Source organism: Sorex fumeus, unplaced genomic scaffold (assembly GCF_029834395.1).
Source record: "Sorex fumeus unplaced genomic scaffold, SorFum_2.1 ptg000018l, whole genome shotgun sequence".
In the NCBI taxonomy this organism is placed as follows: Eukaryota; Metazoa; Chordata; class Mammalia; order Eulipotyphla; family Soricidae; genus Sorex; species Sorex fumeus.
In genome coordinates, this window is record NW_026606075.1 from 26,171,600 (window position 1) to 26,177,790 (window position 6,191).

Below are 6,191 nucleotides of genomic sequence, written 5' to 3' on the forward strand. Positions count from 1 at the left end.
TGAATGCTATCTTACAGATTAAATTTGAGCCTCATTGGTGCCTTCACTGCTTCCCTTGTCCCCTTGGACAAAAATACAAGCTGGCAAGCCCAAAGAGAATATCCTGTGTCATTTTTAAAACTCATTAATGAGAGGATTTGTGTTGGCAACTAAGAGTCCATATTCTTACAGTACTTTTCATATTTGGGTAATATGAATGTGGGTACATACATATTAGTGCTATCTACCCATACAGCGGGTAGGGCGGTTGCCTTGCACGCAGCCAACATGGCCGACCGGAGTTCGATTCCTCCGCCCCTCTCGGAAAGCCTGGCAAGCTACCAAGAGTATCTCGCCCAAACGGCAGAGCCTGGCAAGCTACCCGTGATCTATTCGATATGCCAAACACAGTAACAACAAGTCTCATGATGGAGATGTTACTGGGCCCGCTCGAGCAAATCGATGAACAACGGGAAGACCATGACCCATACAGCAATATGGGTAGATAGCACAAATTCTCTGGCATCCTGAGCTCAAACGATGCCTAAGAGAAAATACCAGTGTCACTACATGCTCAATATTTGGATGTTGGTTTACCAAGATTGGGGATATAGCAACAGACTCCTAGCTATGGTTTTTTTTGTGTTTTAAGTTCCTTAGAAAATGTATTTGGACTCGGGAAATAGACTGGAGATTAGGAGCATTTCAAAATGGTATATTAAGTGATAGACTTTGCCACAAATGAGAAGTCCAAAAGTTCTTTCAAATTTTAGTTTCTCAGTTGTATTCTCAGAGAACAGATGTTGCTGTTTTAACTACCTCCCCAACCAACTTCATACACATTGGTAGCACCAAATTGGTGATTTGGCTATGCCAAATAATCATTTTTAAATGACAATCTTGCATGTGTTTTGTGATTTTAGCTTCATTCTTTTTTCTTTTTATTGAATCACCGTGTGATAGTTGCAAAACTTTCATGATTTTCAGTCAAAAATGACCGAACACCCATCCCTCCACCAGTGTATATTTTCCACCACCAGTGTCCCCAGTATCCCTCCCACCACCCCCAACCGACCTCCTGCCTCTATGGCAGACAATTTCCTCCTCGCTCTCTACTTATGGGCACTGTGGTTGCAATACAGATACTGAGAGGCTATCATCTTTGGTCCTTTATCTACACATCTCCCATCCCGAGCGATCTGTTCAGCTATCATTGACTTACTGATCCCTTCTCTATCCCAACTGTCTTTTCCCCCAGCTTACGAGGCAAGCTTCCAACCATGGAGCAATCTTCCTGGCCCTTGTCGCTACTGTTCTTGGGTGTTAATCTCATATAATTTTATATTCCACAAATGAATGCAGTCATTCTATGTTTCTTTCTGACTATACTATTCCATTGTGTAGATGTACGAAAGTTTCTCTGACCATCATCTGTTCTCGGGCACTCAGGTTGTTTCCAGATTCTGGTATTGTGAACAGTTCTGCAATGAACATACAGGTGCAAATGTCATTTCTACTGTGCTTTTTTGCACCCCTGGGACATATTCCCAAGAGTGTTTAGCTTAATTCTTAACATCCAGAAATGTTTCTGTTCCTTCTAAGTGAACTTCTCTTTACATCCATGACTATCATGTATTCGTTTACTGAAAGGGAATGAGACAAGACAGAATTTTCTAGCTTTGTTCTTGCCAAGTCATTTTGATGTATATAATTCATTCTCTTCTACAAAATACCGAATTGTCTACATCACAAGCAACCACAAATATGTGCTAAATCCTGTCTGTTGCGTGCAGCAGAGATGAGTTAAGATCAATAATGACAAGGAGAACACAAGTTTCGGAACTTGGAGTCGAACTATGAGATAGAAGTAGTTATAGAAAATCTGAAGACTGCGTGAAGTACTTTGATTTTCATGCATTGTAGAGCTGCCGATGGGCTTGCTTAATCCTTGTTTTACATGTCAGGGAAAAAAAGGCTTAGTGCCTGACTTGCTTGGAATAAACTTTTTACTTGTAAATAATCATACCAGTGTCAGATATGAGTGTGTGTATGTGTGTGTGTGTGTGTGTGTGTGTGTTAGTGGGAGGTGTTGGCCAAGGGGGAAATGCCACTTTGAAACTTGAGAAATGTTGGGGAACTGTGTCTCATACTGGAGGAGCCATTCCTCGTGTTCATAAAATGTAGCTGAATGGAAAATCAGTGAAGAGATGAGTTTTCTAACTCAGCTTGATTTTCAAACCCAGAGCACCCCAGGGCATTGAACCTGCAATACCAGGTTCAGTATCAGCAGGAGTGGCTACAGAGTACAGCTGGGGAGACTACCCATCCCATCCTGTTCCTTCACCCCCCCCCCCAAATGGATGTAGAGCTCCCTAGAACCTGAAGGAAGGCACTACATTGGATTTCACTGCTACAACCCTTTAAGTTACAGGCCAAATCTAGGAAGGCAGTGAGTAGCACTGTAGCACTGTCCTCCCATTGTTCATCGATTTGCTCCAGCAGGCACCAGTAACCTCTCACAACTTGTTACTGTTTTTTTGGCATATTGAATGTAGGGCGAGATGCTCTCATTAGCTTGCTGGGCTCGAGAGGGGCGGAGGAACCGAACCCAGGTCAGCCACATGCAAGGCAAATGCCCTACCCACTGTGCTATCACTCCAGCCCAGGCAGTGAGTAGGGCAGGGAAATAGATTCCTGGTTTCTCTCTTGAGCTCCAGAATTCCAGCTATCACACATCACTTAGGGCCAATGGGACACTATTGCTTCATTGTGTCCAGCACTTCTAGCAGACAATCCAAGTTTATTAGAGTGGAAACAGAATTGCTCCTTTCCAAGCCCTGCCCCATTCCATCCTGTTTACCATTTCTAATTTGTAAGTGTTCCATACCAATACAAGCTACACGATGTACCTCTGCCAATTTCAATTACTTCTCAATAATCTCTAGTCAGAATCTCTGCAAAACAGAGGTGGAGGCTGTGTGTGCTTTATAATAGCAATTGGTATAAAACCCTGCCAATGGCTTTCAGAATCAAGCAACTAGAATGTCCTGTTCAGTTTCTTACTCCAGTCTGGCATGCCAAGGGTGTCAAACCTTGGTACAGATGGTGGTCCGGTGAAAATGGTGAGGAGATAGTGGTACTATACAGGTACATATAAACCTCTTAAGTAGGCAATTTTGGCCTGAGACATGATACAGATGGTAGGGTACTTTCCTGATATGCACCAATTTTGGTCTTTGATCCCCTGAGCACCATCAGGAGTGATCTCTGAGCATTCAGGAGCGAGTCCTGGGCACTATCGCTTGGTGATCAAAAAAAATCAAAGAAAAAATAGGCAGATTTGTTAGTTTTTCACTCAGTATCTATTTGGTCCCTTAGGAGACAAAGCAGAAACCAAGGCAGGAGAGCAAGCAGACTGGCTAAAAATGACTTTCTCTGGGGGCCATTCATTCCCTTGGTTGAAAATGATGTGAAACCTTTTGTGTTTAGGGGAACACAGATGTGAGGAGTAAACACTAAATCCAAGAAGATGTGCTTCTGACTTGGTTAATCCTCTTTCTAGGATCTATCCTTTTAATAGCCAGCACTTCATACCTCCATTTTCTAGTCATATGCTTTAGAATGTTACAATACTACTCCTTCATGGCAACAGCAGACACCTTGGACAAATCAAGAACTATCAGAGTAGCTGCAACAGAACCATTGAACTTCTAGATACCCCCAAATGGCTGCTGTGCCTTTGGCTAGACCCCAACAACTTGGGGCCAAGTTTACCAAGAAAGTAAATGCCAAAAGTTAGGTATGTGGGAGACACACCCACAAACCACCTCCAGCTCAGCTATATAATTGGAGGCAAGGCCTCTCTGGTTCCTGATCAAACTGCTTGACAGCCATGATCCCAGAGACTCAGAAACAAATCTCAGAACCCAGTGGCTTTTGGCAGAAATGCGTCCAGTCCCCTCAGTAGGTTACCATGCCAGGCCACCCCAGGGGGGGTAGGGTGCTGTCCCTCCTCCTGCTCCCCCTTGGTGGCTCAGTGGTGACCATCGGTCAGAGGCCATTGGACAGTCAGGTTTGGGCCCGCAGTGACGAGACACACGGGGCCTCACGGGATGGGGGTGGAGCCAGCCCTTTCCTCCCAGCCCCAATGAGAACCCGAGTCGCCACCCACGAATGGCCTCTGTGGCTCCTGATCAAGCTGCTTAATGGCCATGATCCCAGAGAGTCAGAAAAAAAATCTCGGAACCCAGCGGATTTTGGTAGAAATGTGTCCGGTCCCCACAGCAGGTTACTGGCACTGGGCCACCCCAGGTGGGAATAGGTTTCGTGCCTTGGTCTGTTCCTCCTGGCAGCTGGGTGGCCGCCATCCTCCAGAGGCCATTGAACAGTCAAGTTTGAGCCCACAGTGATGAGACACGTGGGGCCTCACGGGATGGGGTAGAACCGACCCTTTCCTCTCTACCCCAGTGAGACCCTGGGTCATTGCTCACAAACAGCCTCTCTGTTACCTGATCAAGTTGCTTAATGGCCATGATCCCCGAGACTCAAACAAATCTCAGAACCCAGCAGGTTTTGGCAGAAATTCCTCTAGATTTAACTGTTAAAATTTCAGAATTTCAAAATCGCGTGGCCACTGGAGCAGTCACACGACATCATGTGTTATTCATAACCAGCAATAGAAAAAATTATCTACGGATGCCTTTTGGGCAGATCTGAGTGTTTGGGTAAAATCCCAAATAATAATGGTAGGTCTAGTATCGAAATATTGAATGTAATCAAAGCAGAGAGAGAGTAATGTGGAAATCATCTGCCCCACAGGTAGGGGGTGGGTGTGGGATGGGGGGTATACTGGGGGTTTTGGTGGTTGAAAATGGGCACTGGTGAAGGGACGGGTGTTTCATCATTGTATGACCGAGACTTAAACCCGAAAGCTTTGTAACCACTCTCACAGTGATTCAATAAATTTATAAAAAAGAAAAAAAAAGGTGGAGTTCATGCCCAATTCAATCAGCCCAATCAATGGCTGAATAAATAGCAATACTCCTATATTTAAAAAAATAAATAAATAAACCACTGAAGTCCTGACTTTGTTTCAGACAAAATTAATCAGGAAACCTGAGGAAGGGTTGAGCCAGCAATCTCTTTAGACAAGGCCTCCAGCTGAGTGTTACAACTCATGGGGAACCAGTGACTATAGCACTCTTGAATCACGAATCATGACTATCCTGTTGTTCCTCAATTGCCTCGAGCAGGCTCCAGTTCCGTCTCCTTCGTCCTAGCCCTGAGATTTTTAAAAAAGTGCCATATTCAAGGCTCTTTCAGGGTTAGGAGAATGAGACCCATCATTGCTACTGGTATTTGGCATATTGGGTACGCCACGGGGAGTTTGCCAGACTGCCATGTGGGCAGGTTACATTCGGTAGCCTGCCAGTTTGTCCAAAGTAGGAATGAGATAAGATGTCGCACGGCCGCAAATGCATGTGGAAAGTGGTCTCAGCATGGTGGTGGCTAATTCTGGAGGTCTTTAGCTGCCAGAGCCCTGGTTGGGGCGGGGAGGGAAACTCAATCCACTCCCCTCCAAGGGGTCCCGGCGAGGACAGGCAGGCACGGGGGCAGGAGACTCTGTGCTGTTCTCTTCCAGGAGCTGGGTTTTATAGTCTCTGGGTCTTGGCCGTTGATGGGATTACACAGCGCCAGGGGGCCAGTTGGTGGGTGTGACCCCTGCCTACTGGAACATCGAGGATCTGGGTGGAGGATGCTCAGCCTCACTCAGCACTCTCATACATCCTAACTCCAGCCGCTAGCATGAAGATATCCCATTGACCTTAGATTGGACTTACCAAAATGCTTACCTCTCCACCACTCAAACTAGAGCAAGAGGAAAAATTGTGTTCCAGGTATAACGAAATAAAAAATAAAAAATGTTAAAACTTAGCTGTAAACTGCGTCATTGCTATCCTTCTCTTGGCTTTCAGCGTAGGCATTATTATTCTTGCTAACTGGAAAGTTTTAGAAATTCAAATGTTGATCAGAAAATAAGTTTGAAATTTCTTACTCTACCTATAAACAATGAATTTATATTGATGTTTTGCTCTTCTGTGACCTCATTTTGAGCTCAGACTCTTAAGTTTAGGTTCCCTTCGGTTTAACTCTTTTCTAAAATCAAAAAGCCCATCCTGCTACACACATCTCACTGCTCACTGAATCACCCA